This window comes from Sciurus vulgaris (assembly GCF_902686455.1).
Source record: "Sciurus vulgaris genome assembly, chromosome: 7".
In the NCBI taxonomy this organism is placed as follows: Eukaryota; Metazoa; Chordata; class Mammalia; order Rodentia; family Sciuridae; genus Sciurus; species Sciurus vulgaris.
Genome location: NC_136467.1, coordinates 139,068,047 through 139,091,984, shown reverse-complemented (window position 1 = coordinate 139,091,984; position 23,938 = coordinate 139,068,047). Strand labels below are relative to the sequence as shown.

The following is a 23,938-nucleotide window of genomic DNA, read 5'->3' as shown; positions in this document are numbered from 1 at the left end:
ATAAGGATGTCACCTGACGTGGCTAAATGTGTATAAAATTGACTTCTAATGAGTAAGATCCTTACACTTTTTATAAAATGGGAGTTGGATATAAAATATGTATTCCAAGTAGAGGTATAAGTCGCAGCAAAACTCTCAGAGGAGCTGTCGAACCTGAAGACGCTGTTCCAAAATTTCTGACTTTGATCTGTCTGATAAGTGGCTGTCAGTTCAAAGCTATGCAGAAAATACTCTTCAAAATGAAGAACAGCTTAATATGCCCCTTCAAGGTAAAAGTGACATTCTAACAATGAGTGAAAGAGTAAGTGATTTTCCCAAAACAAAATCATGTTGTGGAGACAGTGTGTTGAAAGCAGATCTCTGAGGGTATTTTAATAGGTGAAACTTTTCAGTCTTTTTTAAAATTCAGATTTATCCGAGGGCATGTCCTCCCTGCACCTCCGGGCCTGGTAGCGAGCCCCGCCGGCTTACAGTGGGAGCCCACGGTGAGTCTCTCGGTGGCTGGCCTCAGATCTCTCTCCCTTATCCTTTCCTTTGTTCTTCTCCATCCTCCCTCCATTCTTCCCCTGCCCCTCTGGAACACAAGCCGCCCTTTAGAGAGCATCTGTGGAGATTAGAGAATCACAGAGGAGCAGCGGGACCCATTTGCTCTTGCTTCTCTGTTGGTGCAGAAACAGGCGCTGGGGTAGGCTCAAGGGCGGGGCTGTGATGGGAGGCTCCCATGGTGGGCAGTGCATGGCTATCCCTTGGGAGGCAGGAAGTGCCGTGTGAGTTTGGATCTTCCAGGGCAGGTTCCAGGCTTCGTGCATCCCAGGCAAGGTGTATATCCAGTGGATTAAAACGTAAGGGCAGCCGGGAGCCATGGCACACCTGTAATCCCAGTGGCTCAGGAGGCTGAAGCAGGAGGATGGTAAGTTCAAAGCCAGCCTCAGCAATTTGGTGAGGCCCTAAGCAGCTCGGCTAAATAAATACAAAATAGGCCTGGGGATACGGCTCAGTGACTGAGTACCTCTGAGTTCAATCCTTGGTACAAGCCCCCCAAAAACACCCCACTGAAAACAAAAAACAAACAAACAAACAAAAACGTAAAGGCACCTTGTTATAACACTGTCGCAGGGCAGAAATCAGTGCCAGTCAGGCCAACCCTGTGGCAAAGCCCCACAAGTTTTATTTCTTGAATCACCAAAACTGTTTCCCTTTGAAGGCTGACCCAACCTCCGGCGCAGTCATTAATGGAGGCTCCAAGGCCAATCCCTTCTCCTTTTTTTGCAATTCTGGGGTCAGAAGCCAGGGCCTTGCACACTCTAGGTAAACACTTACCACTGAGCTACACCCCCCAGCCCAGGCCAGCCCCTTCTGTCCATCCACACCTGCTGATGCAGATCCTGTCCCCTTAGGCAGCTTCCAGGGCCCCACTGCATAGTGTCCCCTTCTTTGTCCTGCAGGATCCTTCCCTCATCTGCAGCCTCATGGTACTACTACCTCAGCATCCCCAGCCCGGATGTGTCCAGGGGATGCTGTTTCCAGCACATGCCCTGCAAGGCCCTGCCACTGTCCACTGTGGAGGCTGCACCCCGGGGGAGCAGCCAGGGTGTCCCAGTGTCCTTTGGGATTGTCATTCCTCAGTTTCAGGAGCAGAGACTGATTCATTCGCCTGCTGCACCCGAGCTGGTAATCTGAGTCCCCCGCCCTTCGCAGCGGGTAGTACAGCCACTAACCAGGGCCGTTCTGTTTTTTCTCAGCTGTTAACATGTCCAGCTCTTCTTCAATGTCAAAATGTTTTCCCATGAACGCCAAGCGTAGCCATTTCCCTGCCTTATCAGCTCTAGCGACTGGAAGCCCGGTTTCCAAGAAAGCAGCCACTTGATCCAACCTCAGCCCCCGGTGGCATTTACGTCCCAGCAGACTGTTTTTGTAGCTGGGGCCGCGTGACATTGTTTCCACAGGCCAGCCTTCTCCCTCCTGCCCTGTGCTTCAGTTCAGGGCTGTAGTCTGTGGGCTGGTAGGGATGCTTCGGGCCTTTGGGGGGCTCACTCCCTTGGTTTTTCAGGGCACCCCCAGTCCTCCGATCCCCTCCCTGGGTGGGCACAGTGATGTGGGAACTTCAGGAGGGCACACCAGAGCTGGAGCTGTGGATCAGCTTGGCCCAGGCTTGCCCAATGGTCCTGAGAAAGACCCTGCCCTTTGCAGAGGCTCTTCCGTCCCTGCCAGGGGATGGAATGTGGTTCTCTGAGCCCCACAGCCTGTGAAGGATGTAGGAAAAGTTAAGTGGGTGCTGGCAAGCCATCCTTAGGTGCTTCCCCTGCCTGGATCTTCTCTGAGGAAGTGTGGAGCTGCTTCGTTGAACAGCGAGTCTTGTGATTCAGAGAGGTTCTCTTTATAACCATATATGTCTCCCCAGGAGAACCAATAAATTATGTGGCCTCTGACTGGGTTGTCTTTCCATAGCTGCCCCAGAAGCCCTCTGGCCCCTGCTTGCAGCTTCTCCTATTTCAATTTCCATGTCCTCTCTGTTTTGTAACTCAAGGAGCTCCTCAGGCTTAGGGACAGCTGACAACCCGGACTCTTCCCAGTGGTGGCACCTGGGGAAGGGGCAGATGGGCACTGACCTACTGGCTTGTTCTGGGGCGTCCTGTCCCTGGCCACCATGAGTCATTTGCAAGGTGAATATGAATTGCAAGGTGAGCAAGAATACGTGCTGGGGGCGGGTGGGGACCTGGCAAGGTCACAAGGTAAGTCATGAGCTGAGGACGGACACTGTATGGGAGAATCCACGGCAGTCCACTGAATCACCTCCTGACCTTCCGCCTCCATTCCTGGCAGAGAGGAGCCAGCCTGCATTCGGGGGTTGTGGGATTGAATTCAAAGGGCCTTGAATTGCCTTTGGGGACATGCATGGCTAGCCTCTGCTCACGTGGCTGCATCGGAGAGCTCAAAGGACCTTTGAACACCCATTAAGCCCAAGCCCTCTATTTTACAGACCCAGAAGCTGAAGTCCAGAGAAGTAATTGTCTCTCAGTTCAGGGTAGAGCTGGAGCCTGAGTCCATGGATCTATACACCACCGGGCTGGGGGATGCCGGTGCTTCACCCAGATGCACCCTTAAGCTGGTCCCTTGTTCTGCTAACCCCTTGGGCAGTACTGCCGCCATGCCTTCCAATAGTGGAGGCTTTTCCTTTGGGACAGATGAAATCCTGCACTGTTCTAGCCCAGGGGCAGGGACAGGCCAATCCAGGAGAGGTGACAGGGAAGAACATTGGGCTGTTTCCCTCCCTCCAGCTGCCCTTTCATTACTGAGTGCCTGAGTGAAGGGCCAGTCTTGTCCTCTGGGGAGTGGCTGGCAGAGCTGGTGTTTGTGGCTGAGCATTATTGTGGCCAAGAAGTCGTTGAGCTCTGATTTGTCCTATCGCCAAACGCTGGGTGGAAATTTCTGGGAATGCCACTTTGGGATGACAGCATAGACAAAGCTGCTCCTGGCTTTGAGGGGCATCTTCCCTCAGAGCTCTGGAATGCCACGCATCTGTTTATCTCCGCGTGGTGCCTGCCCACCACATCTACCTATCTCTGCTTTCTCCATGGGCTCAGCATGCCATTGGCACTTAATGAATGTTAAAAAATAGTAACATCTGAGCCTCTGACCTTCACAGAAAGGTTTCCAAGACCACTTGCCAGAGAGGTTTCTCCATGAGGCCTGATTGGTCCCCAAGAGCCCACAGCACCCAGAGCCAGGGGTCCCAGGGGGCTGCAGAGCAGGGTGTACAGTTTGTCCTGCACGGGGCCAGGACTCAGAGGTCACAACAAAATGGACTGAGCCAGGTGCTTTAATGGAGGTGCCTGGGGTGTTGGCCTCTTCCAAGCCAAGGGCTGTGCCTTTTGCTCCCTTGTCCTTTTGCTTCCTGGTCCTCTGAGCAGGCTCTGCCTCACCCCCGGTGGAGGAATTCGTGTCCTCTGCAGTCTGATGGCTCCAGTTGCAAGCCTCCACCTGAGCAGGGGCACTCTGTCGCCCTCCCTTCCTTGACCGCCACTCACAGGACCAGTTCCACCCTCGTGCAGCTGAGACTTCCCTGTTGGTGGTTAAGTGGGAGAAGAACGGGTTTTCCAGCAGTCTACATCCACGGGCTTTGTGCTCTTCCTTCTCGTGACAAAAGAAAAAATTATTCAGAGTCCTCTTTACCCACAAGTCCTGGTCAGGGAGTCTTGACAAAGGGTATTTTGTAGCTGACTCCCCCCCCCCCTTTTTTTTTTCCTTCTTCCTGTAAAAGTGTGACTATTAAGTGGGAAGGGGACCTGTATCTCTGGATGTGTTCATGGTCCAGGATTAAAGACAATTTTCCAAGCTAGGCACAGTGCCCCAGGCCTGCGATCTCAGCTACTTGGGAGGCTGAGGCAGGAAGATCGCAAGTTGAAGGCCAGCTTGAACAACTTAGTGGGATTCTGTCTCAAAATTAAAAATCAAGGGACTGGGGATGTGGCTCAGCGAGAGAGCTCCCCTGGTTCAATCCCTAGTACTAGGGGAAAAAAAAAATAGACAAGCTTCTTGTATTGTAATTTATTTTATCTCTACCCTGAACCCATTTTTGAGGCAGTTGGGAATTGGAGAGGGTAAGGAAGTGGCCGGGTGGGTGGCTGCAGTGAGTGAGGCTGTGTGGATTCCAGGGCTGGAGGCAGGCACCTGTGGAGAGCGAGCCATAACACAGTCTGGGAAAGATGTTTGATGCCCTTTGTTCTTGTACAGTTCTGTGTAAACCCATTTTACAGATGAGGAAATTGAAGCCTGGAGAAGACACATACCTTTCCCAGATGGTCACTGTGGCTTCTGAGCAATTGCTTTGGCAGCAACATATATTTTCTGGGTTCCTGGGTGCCATGGATGGCAGGATTGTTAGAGTGACTAATTGTCCCAGTTGCCCCTCGGCTTCGGGTCAACTAGGAAGGTGGGAAATGCTTCTCCACCTCTCCCGCTTCCTGTTCCATTATGCTCTGTGGCCTTCCATCTTCACGTGACCTGAGTCCTGTTCTCAGGAAAGGCAGACAAAGTTCTGGGCTGTCGAGAGGCTGACATGAGGAGAATCCTTAGCACAGGATTGGGAAGGCAATGAATGCCCCTTACACGGTGGCTCTTGGTAGCCTAATGTGGTGTGAGGGGTGAAGAATGGAAAGGAAACCTGGAGGGACACTAGAATTAGAGAATGGAGGGTGGTGGAAGCCAGCATGCCTCTATGTGCTGAATTCAGGGAAGACATTCCCATTTGTTTCTGGCAACTTCCCGGCTGAGATTAAGTCTGGAAGGTAGGATAGAGGAAGCCCAGATTGGGAGGGTTTGCACTTGTCCAAGCAAGAATGATGTGCAACAAGGGTGTGAATTCATTTCTTTTTTTTTCGGGGGGGGGGGGTGGTGTGGGTACCGGGGATTGAACTCAGGGGCACTTGACCATTGAGCCATATCCCCAGCCCTATTTTGTATTTTATTTAGAGACAGGGTCTCACTGAGTGGCTTAGCACCTTGCTTTTGCTGAGACTGGCTTTGAACTCACAATCCTCCTGCCTCACGATCACAGGCATGCCCCATAATACCTGGCTTGAATTCATTTTGATCAGTGTGTTAGTCAGCTTCCTGTTACCTGAGATCAACTAGCTTAAAAAAGAAAGATTTCTTTTGGCCGATGGTTTAAGATATTTCAGTCCATGTCTGGTTGACTCTTTTGCTTTTGGGCTTGTGGTGAGGCAGAACATCATGGCGGTGGGAATACATGGTGCAGGAAGCTGCTCACCTCATGGCAGTTGGGAAATGGAAGAGAAGAGGGGTGGAGTCCCACAATCTCCTTCAAGGACATGCCCCCAATGACCTCACTTCCTTCCACTGGGCTCCACCACCTATAGGCTCCACCCTCTCCCAACAGTGCCCCAGATTGGCAACTAAGTTCTGACCATAGCAGTCAGACTCCAAAGCCTGGTCTGCCTCCTGGGGGAAAACGGGGTTGGGGTGGAGACAGGTGCTCATGAGGCATCCTGGCAATGCAGGGAGGCAGAGAGAAGTTGAGGGAGAAAACTGATCCCTGTGGGAGCTGGGAGTGTGTGGGGGGTTTCATGGCTGCAGTGGATGGAGCTTTCCTAGGTGTTGGGCATTTCCCTGTTTTTGCACATAGTAACACTCCAAGTGTTCCCGGCCTATGAGATTGGTAGTATCTTCCTCTTCCTCCTCCTCATTAGCATCACCTCTGTTTTACAAGTGTGTAAAGCAAGACACAGAACGGTAAAGAAACTTGCCTAAAGTCACACAGCTAGTAAGTGATGCAGTTGGGATTCAAACTTGTCTTATGGTGAAGGTGGGAGGAGGATCTCCTCCCCCTCCCCCTCCTCCTCCTCTTCTCCCCCTCCCCTTTCTCCCCTTCCCCTTCCTCCTCCTCCCTCTCCTCTTTCTTACTTATACAGCTTTTTCTTTACCTGCAAGTCCAGATCAGCAGAGTCTAGGCAAAATTCTCTTTCAGCCAGCCTCTTTCCCCCCTTCTTCGCCGCCCTCTTCCTCTTCCTCCTCCTCCTCCTCCTCCTCCTTCACCTTCTTTTTGTCCCTAAAGCTGGAAAAGGTGCACATTTTAGCCTTGGCTGCACTGTGTCTCTCCTTGGTCAGGGAGGCAGGCTGGTGATGGTGGTAAGGTGTGGTGATTGGTGAATGGATGGAAAAATCCCAGGGATGTGTGTGTTGAGATGAAAGTTGCTCCAGGAAAGTGTTTGGGTCCTGGAGCTTAAAGATCTCCCCTGTCCCACCCTCTTTTATTCTTTTTCTAAACCTTTTTAGGAACCTTCTCGGTAGTCTCCTTTCAGGAGCCCGGGGAAAGTGCCAAGGTTGAGCTCACCTGTTGGCTTTGTCCCAATTTCTGCTCAGGAAGTAGCTTTGTGCATCCCTTGCACCTGTGTGATGGGAAACTGGGGGCTGGGGAGAGGATCAGGAAGGGAGCAGTGCTGGGTGTGGGTGCCTTGGTCCCACAAGCTCTACCTCCTGACAAAGGGGAGCCTGAGTCGCAACTCAGGCCCTCCTCCCTGTCCAGCCCCCACCTCCTCCCCCATTCATTGCCCACCTGTCTTTGAATTCTGTCCCCTCGCTGAGCTTGCCCTGGGACTGGCCCTGCTGCACACACATTCACCAACAGCCCACACATCCCTAGGCTGAAACAATGCGAGTCCAGAGCCCGCCAAGGCCGGTGATCTAATCTGTAAAGAAATTCAGAATCAACTGTCACATGGGTGGGGCCGGATTGGGGGGGGTCTTGATTCTAGAATTTTCGCTAGGAGTCCTCTTTCTTCCAACAAAGTAGAGATCCGGATTTGTACCTGAGCTACACAGAGAAACCATTTCTCAGAAGAAAAGCATTTTTCAGAGCAGCCAGGAGAGGAGTGTGACGTGCTCAGACAACAGCCCTTACAGGTGTGCGCCCAGTCCTTGCCCCCGTGGATCCAACCAGCTGCAGGTGGGTGATGTTCAGGGAGAAAACAAGTGGGTCTGTGGTGAATAGGGACAGGCTTTTTTCTTGTGATTAGTTCCTAAACATATAATGTAGCACCGATTTTCCTAGCATTTATGTTGGCTGAGGAATTACAAGTCATGTGGATATGGGGGAAGTGCCCCGGATGTGCACTGGTTCCGTGTGGACATTACACCAGCCATAGGAGGGACTTGGGCAGCCTCAGACTGTGCCTGTGGGGATCCTGGGACTGACCCCTTAAGGCTGCCATGGACAGCTGTGTAGGTGACCTATGGTCCATCATCATTTGAGTAACAATACAGAAATCAGTCTTTATAGGCTAAGGTAAGTGTGATAAAGGGTCACTGAATAAATAAGTAAATATTCTGTTTATGTCTGAAGTTCGAGCAATCGTAGACCAGGAAACAGAGGATTCTCTGTAATCAAAATACTGATGCAGCTGGGGAGATAGCTCAGTTGGTAGGGTGCTTGCCTTGCAAGCACACACCCTGGGTTCAATCCCCAGCACTTCCCTCACAAAATTACTGATGCTGGCCCCAGCGGCCAGGGCAGCAGCTGGCTGGGCTCACAGTGTGCTGGCGCCTCTGCTCCCACCACGTGTATGGGTGATGTGCTGCAGAACCGGGCGGGTTGGAAGCACCCACGCACCTTCCGCCAACATGGCGGTGTCCTCGCAGCACGGCCAGCTGCTGAATGACTAAGAGCCACCATGGTTAGGAACTGGGAACAGCCAGGTGCCACAGAGCAAATACGTGGAACTGCTGGCCATGACAGAAAAGTTGGGAAAAGAGATGAGACCCACCTCTGCAGGGAGCAAGAACGCCACGGAGACATCATCCATGAGTGCTTGTCTGAATGCCAGGTCCTCGCCCCGCTGTTAGCTTGGAAGCTTCCTGTCTCTCTGCTGGATGAGAAGTTACAGCTCATCTCCCCTGCTCAGACAAAGCTCTTGTTTTCAGAATGGTGACAGTTTCTCTCCCATGATTCACTATCTTCTGAGCCTCTAGTCTCAAAGAATGAGAAACGACTCGACAGTTAGTTAGGATGTGCATGCTAAGTAGTTAGGAACCACCCAGGTTTTACAAATTTTTTTAAAGCCTTGATTTAAAAAAAGCATGTGAAGTTATTTTGCAGTGGGCTCAAGATACACTATCTCCCTTTACTCTTCCCTTTGGAATACAATCACATCACCTCCGATTTTTCTTTGTTCTTCTCATAAGCTCATTCAATTCTAAGGACTCTGTTTTAATGCATACTGACGGCCCGCTTCACTGAGGAGCTGGTCCTGTTTGCGTACAGTGTAGATTCTGTTTAATGGAACTTTTTGCTTAGGTGTTGGCATGACTCTCAGTGCTCTGAAGTCAACTTTCAGAAAGCACAATTATAAATACAGAAGAAAGAGCAACTTACCAAACCTGTCAAGGATCCTGAAAAATTTCATACTAAGACCCTATATGGATTTCGGTTCTGCATTTACTGTAAGTTGATCAAAACATCCTGAAGAAAATGACTAAAACTGTTTGTATTTTGTATGTATTTTTTGCTTGATGTAATAAAGTTTATTTTCATTATTAAAAAATCAACAATGATACAACAATGTGATTACTCCAATCCAGAATGGCTTAAAAGGTGAAGCAGTTAGAGATCCAGATGATGGGGTCCTGGGGAAGCAAAATCAAGCACTCGCTGAGATTCGAACTTTTGCAGCAGTTGGCTAAAAGCAGAGTTGCTGTTCTCATTGGGCAGGTTGAACACTACATGGACTGTCCTCCAAAGACTGGCATGGTTGAAGACTTGGTTCCCAGGTGGTGCTATTGGAAGATAATGGGAACTTGAAGAGGGGGAGCCAAGTAAGAGGCCTTAAGTTATTGGGGTGTCCCCATGAAGGGGTTAGTGGGACCCCAGCTCTTCCTCTCTTTTCTTCACATCTCAATCACGAAGCGGGGAGTTTTGCTCCACCATATGCTCTTGCCATGATGCTCTGCCTCCTCATAGGCCCACTGGGACCAAGTGACCATGGACTGAAACCTCCAACACTGTGAACCCCAAATAAACCTTTCCTCTTTGTATCTCAGGTATTTTTTATCTCAGGTATTTATTACAGCAATGGAAAACTGACTTCCACACTACATTCATGCCCCTTGGGTGGCCCTGCTGTCCCCTCCCAGCTCCCCAGGACTAAATGCCATCTAGGAGTGGACACCTTCGCCACCGGCATCATCCCCCTTGCCCACCCCCGACCCCCCGCCTGTAGCGACTGTAGCTGCCTCAGGGCCCCGCTGCTGAAGACTTGGAGAGACGCACACACGACCATCTTTGGCACCTATGGTATTTTCAGGAATTAAAAGTTGATGGAAAGGAACTCATTGTCCTAAATCCCCAGCAGAGCATGAGGTTTACCAAGGTCCCTTCCTGATACTGATTAGCTCAGTGGTCTGGTGAGGTGAGGTCTCCAGTGACATGATCGGCCTAAAACCCAGGAGCTCTGGCCGCAGGCTGACGTTGAGGGGCTTTGAACCGAGGAACGGGCAATTCAGGGATCCGTGAGCTCTCATGTCTACAGATCCTGGAAACACTCGTGAACCTAATGGGTCTGGTGAGTCATGTGCAGTAAAGGGACAAGTTAAATATTGCTTTAGAGCCATGTGTCACTGATGCTTTGCTTAAACACCACTGAATACAGCTACCATGCAGGCCCTCCAGTGTTCTATTCCAGTAGTATGCAAGGTGGATGCATACAGCCTTGCCGGAGTGTGCACACCTGTCACTGTTTGGTGAGCATGTGGCCAAGTTCCTTACGTTGTATAATATATATACTTCATTCATGAAGGCAAATAATGCTTGTGTGCTGAGGATTTTGTTAGAAATGTGTTGGCCCTTTGAAAATTGCGACAGGAGACAGACAGTCTGTCTGCATTGGACATTTAAAGCCAGAAGACAAAAAGAATGACATCTGAGTTCATAGATGCTCCTGTAAGAGAAGCAAGTCATGGCATCATCGTCATTGGGCTCATTCAAAACCATGTGACTGAACTTCAATTCACCTGGAATGGTGGGCAGGGGGTGACTTTGGAAACATGTTGGTGGGTGATCCACTGAAGCCTTTTGCCTTGGAAAGCCCTTCTCTTTCCAGCCATGGGGTTAGCATTCTTCAAGGGCAACTATAGATTCCCTTTAAAGTGGATTCCAAATCCAGGCAAATAACATTAAAGCCAGATCAAAAGTGCATTGACATTTTGTTTACAAATAAAAATGGGATCACTCACTGGAGATGTGAATTTTCTTTCTTTTTGTTGGGGGGAATACTGGGGATTGAACCCAGGGACACTTAACCACTGAGCCACACCCCCAGCCCTTTTTAAATTTAATTTAATTTTAAAATTTTGAGACAGGGTCTCGCTAAGTTGCCTACGGTCTCCCTAAGTTGCTCAGGCTGGCCTCGAACTCACAATCCTCCTGCTTCCACCTCCTGAGCCGCTGGGATTACAGGTATGTGTCACTGTGCCTGGTGACTTTTCTTTGTCTTTATAGAAGTCCTTAGATGAACTGCATGGACTCATCACTTTTTTCTTCCTTGGAGCAAGTGTCCTTTTCATGAGAGGCACAGTCAAGACCCACATTCTCTTACCTGCAATCCTGAGGTCCAGGAAGCTATGAGACTCAAAAGCATTTTGTACACTAGACACCATTCTGGCAGTGACACCTGACCTGAAGTGACTGGAAACTATTTATAGATTGTATTACACTCACTTACTATGAATATTCATGCTTCATCCCTGAAATATGAGTGTGTGAATATAGGGCAGGGCTGCCGTCCTCCAAGGGTGCAGGAGCTGCACTTTAGAGGCCACACTCCTCTCTGTACGTTTCTGAAAATCTGGGAAACACTGATTTCAATCTCACACCTGCCCTAAGGGTTTCCATAAGGGCCTGTGGACCTGTAGCACAATCCCCCCCACATAGTACATAAACATCAGACAGGATAGAGGATGGGACCCTACCAGATGGCCCAGCCTGTCAGGTGTCCTCCGTCCTCGTCCCTGATGAGGTCTAAGGCAACGCGAGCCCCTGTGAAAGCATAGAATTCTGTGCTTCCACTGCCTGCCCCCATCTGAGCACCAGCCCGTACCCTCTCGGGCTGCCTGGGTCAGAGGTACATTCTCAGTGGCTCTTTCCCGATGACTCTATGCATGTCTTGCCACATGGGAGAGGGAGGTGAATGGTGAGCACGGGCCTCATCGATGTCCAGGCTCCCAACGAGGTGGTGAAGGCCTAGAGCAAATCCCTTAATTCCTTCAGTTATTAACTTATCAACAGATTCATTCGCTCAACTAACATGTTTGTGATCTAGGTGTGTTTTATTGAGATCCTTGCACAGAGCGGAGAGCAGTATCAGGCATGGATGCAATGAGTATTTTCCCAAACAATGTTTCAAACAATCCAGGAGATGTTAATGAATTCTAGAGGATCATTTTCACAATCAAATAAGTCTAGAAAATGATGAACTAAAAAGAGTTGAACAATTTTCTTCTCTGCAGCAATTTTCTGAGTCCTTAATAACATAATACACATGGCAAACATCCAAAGGAACATTGGCATCGCTGACCCACGGATTGGCATCTATGCCCCTCCCAGCTCAGATGACTTTTCTATTCCACGAAAAGAGCTGAGCAAGGAATGAAGTAGAGGGAAAGACAGAGCTGAAAGACTCTAGAGCAGGCTCATTCTCCGGATGTGCAAAGCCTTCAGACTTTCGTTGCTTTCTCCAACTACTCCCCACCCCCCAAAAAGTGCAGGTGGTTCTGTGGAGCTCTGTGAATGCTCTTCTGGGGTCATCTAACCTTGAGGACTCATAAGCCAGAAAGCAACGTCCAGATGAATCTCCTTGGATTTCCTGGACAGTTGCCTTCTGATTTTGAGCCACGTGTGGCAAAGAACATGACTCCCCTCTGACCTGTTGGCAGATTTTCTCATGAGCCAAGAATATATGGAGGACCAAGGAGTCCCACTATCATGTCTGCTCTCTTGGTTAAGATTTCTCCCAGGAAAACCAACAAATGTGTTATCCATTGTACTGTTTTAAAAATACTAATCTCCAAAGTAGTGTTAGTTTCACTGTGAGACACTATACCATGTTATGATTCTGAATGGGCAGCTTGGCTGGAGGTAAGATGGAGTATGGAGGTTAGGGAGGAGTAGAGTGGACGCTTTAGTGTTTTCTTACACAATGATTTTAGTTCCATTTGTGCACTGAAGTTGGGCTCTTCTTACCCAACTTTTTGTGGTTGGAGCTGTTTATTGGCATTATCTCTTTTGCCACTGACTTGACCTCTGGTGAGAATTCTATTGCTTTGTTTGTATTTGACTTTATTGTACCTTGATCTCCCCAGAGCAAAATGGGAGCAGACTGGGAGCTTGTGAGGATTTGTGAAGAAATGCCTGTCAAAGTATGCTCCGGGGTGCAGGGTAGAAGGTGTTGGGAAATAACTTTATTTTCCACAGTGATCTCTGCATGGTGAGCACTCAACCAAGGTGGCTAGGATTTAAGAATGAAGTTGCTGCAAGGACAGGACCTCTTCTGTCTTTCTAGTCGCTGTGTCCCCAGTCAGAGGTCTGGCTGGAGGAGGGCCACAGTACTTGTTGAATGCAGAAATGGTTGGTGAATGTCATTGATTGGGAAGAAGGAAGGGAGGGAAGAAAGAAGGAGAGAAGGGTGGGAATGAGGGACAATACTCTGAACTATGAGGTTACAGAGTATTATCTTTGTTCTTTTCTGGTTCTGTAAACCAGGAGATGTGAAGAACTTTTTCTTCTCATTTTTTCCAAATGCAGCTGGTTCTCGGTACCTGTCGGTTCCATATTTTTGACTTCAACCAACCACAGATCAAAAAGATTTGGAAGAAAAATTGTGTCAGTACTGAATGTTTGCTGAAATTTTTCCTCATTATTATTCCCTAAACAGTACAGAATAACAATGATTTATGTGTCATTTATATTGTATTAGTTGTTATAAGAAATCTAGAGATGATTACAAGTATATGGGAGGATAAGTGTAGGTTCTGGACAAATACTATGCTACCTTTTAGAAGGAATTTGGGCATCCATGGATTTTGGTCTCCTCAGGGGTTCTGGGACACAATCTCCACAGATATCCAGAGGTGACTGTACATATATTTTTTTCTCAATGTGTTAAATTTCCTTACATTTTTTTCTCCTCCTCTTATGTGAGTGAGTGAATCATCTCACTGACTGGGGCTTTTAGAACTAGTTAGATGCTGTAGTCTAGAATGTCTCCCAAAGGTCCACATGATAAAAATCTTGGTCCCCAGGGTACAGTGCTATTAGAAGGTGGTGGAAACTTTAAGGTATAGGACTACTGGGAGGTTGTAGGTCATTGAAGGGAACCATAAGGTACAGATCTTGTTCTGTTTCCCAGCTGCTATGAGGTGAGCAGTCTTGCTCCACCACAGCCTCCCCACCATGATGTGTTGCCTCACCACAGGCCCCAAAGCAACAGGGTTTACAGATCACAGACTGAAACCTCCCCAACTGTGAACCAAATAAACCTTTTCTCTTTTTAAACAGATTATTTTAGGCATTTGTTACAGTAACAGAAAGCTAATTGACACATAATATAATAATCATTGACACATAGTATAATAATCATGGCCCACTACTTTTCTTTACAAGGTTCTCTTTTCAATTCTTTCTATCCCATAATTCTGTCCTGAATTAGTGCAACAAGCACACATTGGTCCTGTGTGCTAGTTAGCTGGATCTTCATGCTACTTATATTTAAATTGCTTGTTGTTTTCAAGCTAGTCTATTCAAACACAAGTGACTGTACACCTAAGACATGTTTCTCCCTCATTATGGAGAGTTCTTTTTGATCCTGGGCCTTATCCCCCCACCTCCCATTTTTCCTTCCCCCAAGGGCCATGGTGTATGGGGCCAAGGGAATAAGGTCCAGAGGAGAGAGCACTGAACCTGAAGCCAGGAGCTGTAGTTTGAGTCCCAACTTAGCTACTCATACAACATGTGGTCTTGGGCAAATCTCTTGTCTTTTGTACCCATAAATGATAATTTTTTGGTTGTTTGATTGGTACTGGTGATTGAACCCAGGGGTGCCTAACCACTGAACCACATCCCCAGCCCTTTTTCTTTTTCTTTTTCTTTTGAGAGAGGGCCTCACTAAGTTGCTAAGGCTGGCTTTGAACTTGCAATCTTTCTGCCACAGTCTCCCAAGTTGCTGGGATCACAGGCGTGTGACACTTTGATTTTTCCTTGGAAAGGTGCCATGTGAAGTTCAGGACAAGAGCCCTCATGACTCCATCTAGATTGTGGCCATGTAGCCCCCTCCTCTAATGGTCCCCAAGCTGCTAGGGCAAGGGATGCTTTGGTGAACTGCCTTGAGCCAGCCAGTGCTCGTGTCTTTTGGCACAACTCCCGATCTCATAAGAATAAAAAGTAGTGCTCCTGAGGAGCTTCTGACAGATGCATTAAAAATAATAATATTTAAGATATTCCAAACCCACTATTCTATGAGCCAGGACTCAGGTTTTGGGGCTCAACAATGAACGAACTGAGGTTTGTAGATTCCCCGAATTCATTTCCTCCTCTGTAACATTAAGGAAATGGATGACGCATTTGTTGGGAACATCAGGTTCTTTCATGTTGGTTGAGAACTGTTTTAAGTACTGAACATACAATAGCTGTGTGCAGTAGGCACTGTTGTGATTCTCATTTTATGGAATACAAAACTGGGGCTCAGAGTCCACCTTCATCAGACCTGACTCAAACCTGTCATTCTGATGTCGAGACCCAAGTGTGCAACTGACCTCGGTGTCTCCACCTTAAGGACTCCTCAGAGCAGAGGAAGCCCCAGGGCAGGGACTTGCCACCCCTCCACACTCTGCCTTTAAGCTGTGAAGGCAACGCAAACCTTTCTTTCCAAGTATTGTTTTCTGGATTCACTTGACCAAGCAGGTGCCTGAGGCTTCATTATGGGATGTTCCTGTTCCTCTCTTGATCTAGCCACCTGGTTTATGTCTGTCAGCTAAAAAGTCCCTCAAATACACATCAGTTTAAAAAGGCAGCACCGTCTTTTGCATGTAGTGTTTTTACTTTTACTTCTGGGCATATGAATGAATGTGTATTTGAGAGAGAAAGATCAGTGAAGATCCACATTGGTTTTATACACTTTCGAACAGTCCAGCTGTGGTCCTAATTGCTACTGGTAAAGAGATGGTCAGTAGGGCAAACATGATATGGACGTTTGAAAGCATGCACCTGTAAGACAGCTGCTCAGTGCTGAGTACTGTGAAGGGGAGCTGCTTCCTTTGAAGCCTTCTGCCCGATTTTGCTTTCTGAGGTGTGATTGGGCTCCTGTCAATGACAGCTCTCTGCACACACTGAGGGTGGATCTCTGGCTCAGAAGAAGATATGACGATGGTGCTGAGGGTGTGCCTTGTGAAACAACAAGCGAGCTATTGTCCTGCCCCCTCACGCCCCACTCTTTCCTTCTTACTGGATCCCTGGACTGACTCAGTCAGCATGCGAAGGCAGCAGAGGTTCGCTCTGCCTGCCTGCAAACTCCTCCTCATCATCATCTTCCTCCCCCTTTTCTCCCCTCTCCTCCGCCTTTTCCTTTCCCTCCTCTCTCTCTTCCTTTTCCTTGGTCCTCACGCCTACAAGCCCATGACTGGTCCCACCTGGACCCCAATCCTATCCTTTGCAGCTCCAGAGTCGCCTTTCAAAAGAAACCCTTGCTGGAACGAAGTCCCCGGAGGAAATGCATCCAGAGGGAACGAGTCATTTCCAGAGAGCAGCCTTCTTAGGAGACTTTCAGCCTCTGGCCTCATCTGGCTGACCTCCGAAGGACCCATTTAACCTAAAGGCCTCCCAGGCCACACCCAATGGCTCCTTGCCCTGATCTTTTATCATAGAGAGTGTTTGTGGGTTTTGTTTCTGAACCAAAGTGTCTTTTCCTTGACACTCTCTACCTTTCTGTAGCAGGAAGAGGCTCTGAATCCCATGGTGTGGAGGACCAGGTGGTTGCTGGGAATTTCTGAACAGAGGATGGGAAACGAAGGGATGCTTGACCTATGGCAGGCATGTGTCCCTAACTGGTGGGGAGCGCTGCTCAGCAGTGAGCTTCTCCTTTGGCCATAAAATGAGGACCTGATCTCACTCAGAGGGTCTTCTCTTGTTGCAGCCTTCTGGCCAGGGTTCCCTGAGCCTGGATCAGGTCCAGCTGGGGCAGCTTATTCTAACCCAGCCCTGCCTTCCCAGGCTCACCCAACCTGTGCAGTGGAGCCTGAAAACCTGTCAGAGACCTGGATTATAGCCCTCCTTCCATTTTAGGGTCTCCGTTTCCTCATATGGACATTGGGACCATCATCATCAAAAAGACCAAGACTTACAACCACTGATTTTATCGAGTGCTCACTGTGTGGTGGGTTGCACTGGGTCTCCATCCACCATCTTGTCTGATCTCCAGAAAGACCCAGTGAAGTAAGCACCCTGTCAGTTCCCATTTTAGAGGTGAGGAAAGCGAGGTGTAGTCATCTGCCAATGTCACACAGCTAAGACTCTGTCAAATTATCATTCAAATCATGGCTTTCCTGGACTCATTACGATAGCTTCACTGTATGTCTCTCTTGGAATCAGTCAAGGTATCTCTCTCTGTATCTAATCTCCATATCTATCTATCTATCTATCTATCTATCTATCTATCTATCTATCTATCTATCTATCCTCTATCATTCATCCTCTATTTACTCTTTCTCTATATCTATCTACACTTATCATCTCTCTTATTCTATTATCTACCTCTCATTTCTCCATCTTATTTATATTTCATCTATCTCTCTGTGTATCTATCATCTATTTTTTATTTTCTCCATTTCCATATCTATCATCTATTTCTTTTCATCTATCACCTATCTGTCATCTATTATCTGTCATTTCTCATCTATTATCTATCGTCTACTGTCATCTATTTATCATCTATCTATCATCTATCTGTCATCTATCATCTATCATCTATCCACCTATCATCTATCTGTCATCTACCTGTCATCTATCTATCATCTATCTATCATCTATCATCTATCTATCATCTATCAATCTATCTTTTATCTATCATCTATCTGTCATCTATCATCTATCATCTATCTATCAATCCTCTATCATCTTTCTATCATGTATCTATCTATCATCTATCATTTATCTATCTGTCAATCCTCTATCATCTATCATCTATTTGTCATCTATCATCTATCGTCATCACTCACTCTGAGTATCTGCCATATGCTTCTCATTTTATCTATCTCTTCCTCTATCATTCTTCTTTCTGCCTTCTATCTCTTAATTTCTCTTTCATTCTCATCTCTATCATATGTCTTTTGTTCCATTTATCTATCATCTATTTCTTGCTTTCTTTATCTCCGTATCTGTTATTTTTCTGTCATCTATTTATATAAGATTTTGGAGGAGCATATTTCTCATTTCTCTGAAGCCTCAAGGCCCAGGGTCACCCAAGTGCTTCTAGTGCTGGCGGGAGAGGCGGGTGGTGGGCACTGAAGTCCAAGCTGGGCAGGGTCCTTGCTGATGGGCGGCCTAGCCTGGGTCCCCTCCTTGTCTGGGGTCTCTGCACACCTTGCTGTGGGGAGAGAGACCTGGTTGCTGATCTGCCACGTCTGCCCAGCTAGGGCTCTGCGCTCCTGTTCCTGAGCTTCTTCCAGCTTTGGTCCTGGTCTCCACCTCTTCCCCACCACTGTTTGGTCCCTTTAGACTACACTGGCCTCATCGAAGGCCTGGCCTGCCTGAGCTCTACAGTCTCCACCAGCAACACCAGGGGCTTTGATTTTTTTTTTTTTAAATGAAGCTTTCTTGTCTGTGTGTGTGAGACTTTATTGAGATCTAATTCACAGGCCACACAATCCACTCATTCAGTCTATATAAGTCAGTCATTCTTAGTGTATTCACAGATATGACCGCCATGACTATAGTCCGTTTTAGAACATTTTTACCACCTCCAAAAGAAAGCTTTCTATCTATGCTTTCCCCCAATCTGGCACCACCAGCCATAAACAATCACAAATCCATTTTCTGTGTGTGTGTCTCAGTTTACCAAGTAGATGGGGGAGGAGTTAAATGGAAACGTCTCTCTTGCAGTGAAAATTATGACCATCTTATATGTTCATGAGCTTCTAATACGGTAAGAATCTTTTCCCAAAGAGTTGACGTGAGAAGATAGGTTGTGCTCCTATTCATGAGTACTGGGAGATCAGAGGTTACCAGAGGCTAAACCTGGAAGACTCCAGGAGATAGCTCTTTCCCCAAACTACCTGCCCTATTCATAAGTGATGGACTATTAATAAAGTAATGACCAAAATGCCAATAGAGAGCAGACCCACATCTCCATACAGAGCTGGACATGAAATTGTGCACAGCTGAAGTTGGAAGAAAACTTTGAGCTCACTCAGTCCTTATTTATGCCCCAGTTTGGTCTGAGGCTCAGGGAGATCAAGATAGGATCAAGATCCAGGCATTGGCCAATCTGGGGCTCTTCTACCTGTTTCCCATTTAATCTGTAGAAGTAGACAGGAAATCAAGTGAGACTAGGAGAATTTCAAGGGAATCCACAGAAAATGCCATCTGAGCATAACAGTGATTACCCCCTTTGGGGTACTTCCCCACAAAGTACTGATCAATCACCAGGAAAAGTGGCAACTCACTTATTCTGGAGAAATGGAACTGGTTCCCCAGCAGGTGGAATGTGCAGGGTTCTTTGTGCCCCAGCAGTATCTGTTGGTGCTTTGATCCTCAAAAGCTATTCTGATATATGAAAAAAACAGCCTTGATTTCAGCCTTTATGTGAAACCAAGCAGAGAGTAGCTGCTGAGTGATTTCTGCATCCTGGCAAGATTCTCACGAGGAGGGTAGGATGAAAATGAAAGAAAATGAGTGATGCTTTTTCTGCTATGCGTGGTTGACAAGGAAGCTGGATAGGGAAGTGGCACGTTGAGACAATTAGTCACATAGCTAAGTATTAAGGATTCTATTGATGGTTTTTTTTGTTTGTTTGTTTTGTTTTGATTTGTTTTGGGTACCAGGGATTGAACTCAGGGACACTTGTCCACTGAGCCACATCCCCAGCCCTATTTTGTTTTTTATTTGGAGACAGGGTCTCACTGAATTGCTTAGAGCCTCACTTTTGCTCGCCATCCTCCTGCCTCAGCCTCCCTGGTTGCTGGGATTATAGACATGCACCACCACACCTGGCTCTATTGATGATTTGACGGAAGTAAGAGAGCATGGAGGGAGTTCCATGGCCCAAGGTTGCATGGAGGAGGTGGGCTTGGAGTGGCTCCAAGGGCTAAAAAGAGAGAGAGGAGGAGAGAAGGCACCCTGGCCATGGGGAGATTCCCACACAGGGCTGGGAAGGAGGAAAATGCCCTGGGAGGTCTGAACAGGGCAAAATTCACTCTAAATAGAGCTGCAGTGCACAAAGATTACAAGCTCAAAAGAAGCAGAAGTTCCTTTTTTAAGCAAAGAACATACAATTTTGAGTCACAATTCCCTGCCCTCCTTGAAGTATTTAATTCTCCTGGGTTTGGGCAGGAAAGACATGCTTGGTTTTGACTAATCAAGGGGAACCTGTCTTGGGTCTATTCTGCTTTCCATAGGGGCAAATTTTCTTTCTATTGAGGTACAGTGTAGCTAAGGGTGCTCCAAAAGTCCATGTGTTAAAGGCTTAGTCTCCAGTCTTTGGTGTTATTTGGTAGGTGGTGGAACCTTCAAGAGGTGGGGAGGAAGTTAGGTCACTGAGGGTGTGCCCTTGAAGGGGATATTGGGACCCTGGCCTCTTCCTCTTTCTCTCTTTTCATTTCCTGGCTGTGAACTGAGTGGTTTTACTCTGCCATGCTTCCCGCTATGATGCTCTGCCTTGCCCAAACTGATCCTAGGCAGAAACCTCCAAAACTGTGAGCCAAAAATAACCCTTTTCTCTTTATAAGTTGGATATCTCAGGTGTTGTTATAGGGATGAAAATCTGACTAACGCATACACTAAGATACACCCAGAGCCACTATAAAGAGAATCAGTCCATCCTTTCCCCAAGAACACTGCTGCTTCCAGTCAGACCGAGGGATTTAAGGAGCGATGGGTTTGTTTCCCACTGTCTGTTCATTATAGCAGTTACCAGCTTTCTCCACCCACGTGGCAGAATGGCCAAAGGTTTTCTCCATGGAGTCGAAGGGAGATCAAGTGGACCTTCAACCGGCCACTTGTGTTTTCCTTAGTATGAAATATACAATCATTGCTGGTTCAAAAAGCTTTTTTTAACAAAACCAGTTTGGGTTAGTAAGAAGGTCTACCCTGGAAACTGCTCCTTTTTGGTGCAGGCCTGGGGGTGCTGAGACTGAAAGCAGATCCCTGGCTTTGGTCCCGAAGGCTGAGTTCAGCACCTTCACTTCCTTCCTGAGGATCTCAGGGTGGTCAAAACTTGAGAAGATCTCTGATATTTTACCAATACTGGTTTTGATTTGTTCCCTTTAAAAAACGAATCAAAATGAGGCTAGAACCTTTGAACAGAACCCATGTCATGTGCGTGTTAGTCAGGTGGGGCTGAGTTTATGATGCAGCCACAAATCTCAGTGACTTAAAACCCAAAGGCTTAGCAGAATGCAGTGGCACACACCTATAATCCTAGCAGGTTGGGAGGCTGAGGCAGGAGGATCACAAGTTCAAGGCCAGGCTCAGCAACTTAGTGAAACCCTCAGCAACTTACCAAAACCCTGTCTCAAAATTAAAAATACAAAGGACTGGAGATGTAGATCAGTGGTAAAACAGCCCTGGCACAGTTCAATCCCCAGTACTAAGAAAATGAAAAACCCAAAGGCTTATGTCCCCCCTTATTCACAGAGAATACATCCTATGATTCCTAGTGGATGCCTGAAACCCCAGCTAGTACTGAACCCTAAATGTACTGTTGCTTTTTCTCATGCCCTGTAGCATTGTTACTCAGTACCAGAGTTGCTCTGTTCTTCCATTTTTTCTTTCTTTGATGACAGTGGAGACTGAACCCAGAGGTACTCCACCAGTGAGCCACATCTCCAGCCCTTTTTTATTTCTTTTGTGGAGATAGGATTTCACCAAGTTGTTGAGGCTGGCCTCAAACTTGCCTCAGCTTCCTGAGTTGCTGGGGTTACAGGTGTGCTTCACTCCCCCTCCCCAGCTGTCCTTCCACGGGGTATACCCTGGTGCTTCCTTTGCATCACTACTCATATGCTTTAAGGCTTTCATTAAGTAAAATAAGGGTTACTTGAACTCAAGTGCTGTGATACCATGACGATTGATATGATAACCAAGATGGCTACCAAATGACTAACGGGAGGGTAGCATATACAGTTCAAATTGTCTGGTAGGATTGTTGTCTGTATCAAAATTCAGCAAAGTCATTGAAAGGGAAATGGGAATGAAAAGGGAGAAACTATTTTAGTGATGGGGATTTCAGCCCAGACATGAATCATATTTGTAGCTGAGATGGCCCCCAAAAGCTGTCACTTAAATACCACCACACTGGTTTCTCTCTCCAGTAAAAGGCTCAGGGGCGTGCAGTTCTCAGGACTCTGGCTCCTTTTCCATGACCTCTTTGCCATTCTCTACGTGCCTTCCTGTCTTAACCTGCATTGTCTGAATGCTGGAGCTTGAGGCAAAAGCTAATGCACTGATATTTTCCTGGGGAGTGAGAAAAGGAGGTGAGGCAGATAAGGATGGGTGCAGCATGAGGGGTGTGTTTCTGGCTGGCTCTAGCTTTTCACAAGTGTGGCTAACTATTAGTCTCCTGGTTTATCTCCAGAAAGGCCCACTGGGGAGCATGGGAGAAGGAGAAGAGTTTGTCTGCCCAGTCATGTCTCCCACTGGTCAGAGTTGGTTTCATGGGACAGTAGGACCCCCACACCTCCATCTGGCATCTCCTGCCAGTGACAGTCAGATTTCCCAACAGCATCAGGAGGATCAGGTGGTGAGTGGGAATGAGTCAGGGGCCTCTCCTGCTGCCCACCCCAGTCCACTGCCCAACACATCTGGTGAGTGGGTCCATGGTGTCTTACTCCTTAGCAGCAACAGGGAAGCCCTGGAGCAGGGGTGAGAGGTGTGTAAGCAACAGGAGGAACCTGGAACATCTGCCACAATAGGGCCAGTCTATCCAAGCAGGTGAAGTGTCATGGCACCCCAACCTCTGCTACAGATGGCTTGGAACTCTGTAATATAAAGCTGCTCCCCTGCCCTTTCTGCTGTAGTCATTTCCCCGCCTCCCAACTACTTGTCAGTCTGTGAACATCCTAGCTAGCTATTGGTTCATCAGTCAGCTTGCAAGTATCCTTCTCTGTTGTTGGTCCCCTGTTAGCCCCGTGGAATTCAACTGTTTAAGGATAGCTTCCCCGCCATCTTTTCTCATGCTCTCTCTCTCCTCCTCACTTTCTTTCTCTCTCCTCCTCGCTTTTCACACTCTCTCTTGCAGGTGCCCTTTCTCTTTTCCTCTCATTTTCTCTCTTACCCTGCAGGGAGACACTCTGCTTAATAAACCCTCTTATGTCAATTCCCGGGTCCGGTGTGGTTTTCTGGGTTCTTACAGTCTCCCTTGAGAACTTTGAAACCCTTCCCAGGACTACAGGAACGTAATTGGCATCATGAGATCTCAGAGATCCATTAGCGGCATTGAGAAGATGCTGGGCAGCACCTAGAACATCTAGAACATGGTTCATAGGCCAAAATGGCCTCACGTGCTCCAGCCTATGTTCACATTCCTGCTGACAAAGAAGGTGGGAGGGAAAGGCATCTCCTTCACTCAGGATGGACATGAAAACTTGCATGTGACAAAACAGGATTTTGCCCTAGTTCTTCACTTAGACGTTGAGTGTGGTCTTTATTCGGGGTGCTCTTGTGTGTGGCTAAAATTTGGCAGAAGGGCAGATCAGGATATTGGGGTCAGCAGCGGGGGCTGGGAGCCCCTGAGCTAACAGTGCAGAGCAGGTGCAGGGATGAAGGTAGGCGGGGAGGGACGTATAAGTGGGGTGTGGTGGAGGTTCCAGGGAAGGAGCAGGAAATTCAGAGAGGGGTGTTGCCAAAAGCTCGGTCCTTGTCCCTGTTGCCAGTACAATAATGAGGACATGATTTTGAGAAAAAGAAAAAGAAGGTTTATTGCTTTGCTAGCAAAGGAGAAACACAGGGGACTCCTGTCCCAGAGACTGTGATTCTGCCCATCAACAGGAACCAGGGGCTTTTAAAGAGGTGACTCAAAGGCTACATTCCAGGTGTTCTCTGTTGGAGTCGTAACTCACTTGTTAATTTGGGAGACAGTCATTTCTGAGATCTTCTGATGCCATCCCCAAAGTCTGGATGACTTCGTTCCTATGGTGAGTGGATAATGCTGTCTAGGGTGGGGAAGAA

The 23,938-nt window shown here is 47.6% G+C and overlaps 1 long non-coding RNA gene across 1 annotated transcript; it reads left to right on the top strand.

Annotated features, from left to right (window-relative positions):
- Positions 1 to 2,026: 2,026 nt before the first annotated feature.
- LOC306665151 lies at positions 2,027 to 10,743 on the top strand. The gene is made up of 3 exons (XR_013764931.1): positions 2,027 to 2,681; positions 7,313 to 7,465; positions 9,097 to 10,743. It is a non-coding gene; the product is annotated as an uncharacterized lncRNA (long non-coding RNA).
- Positions 10,744 to 23,938: the final 13,195 nt, after the last annotated feature.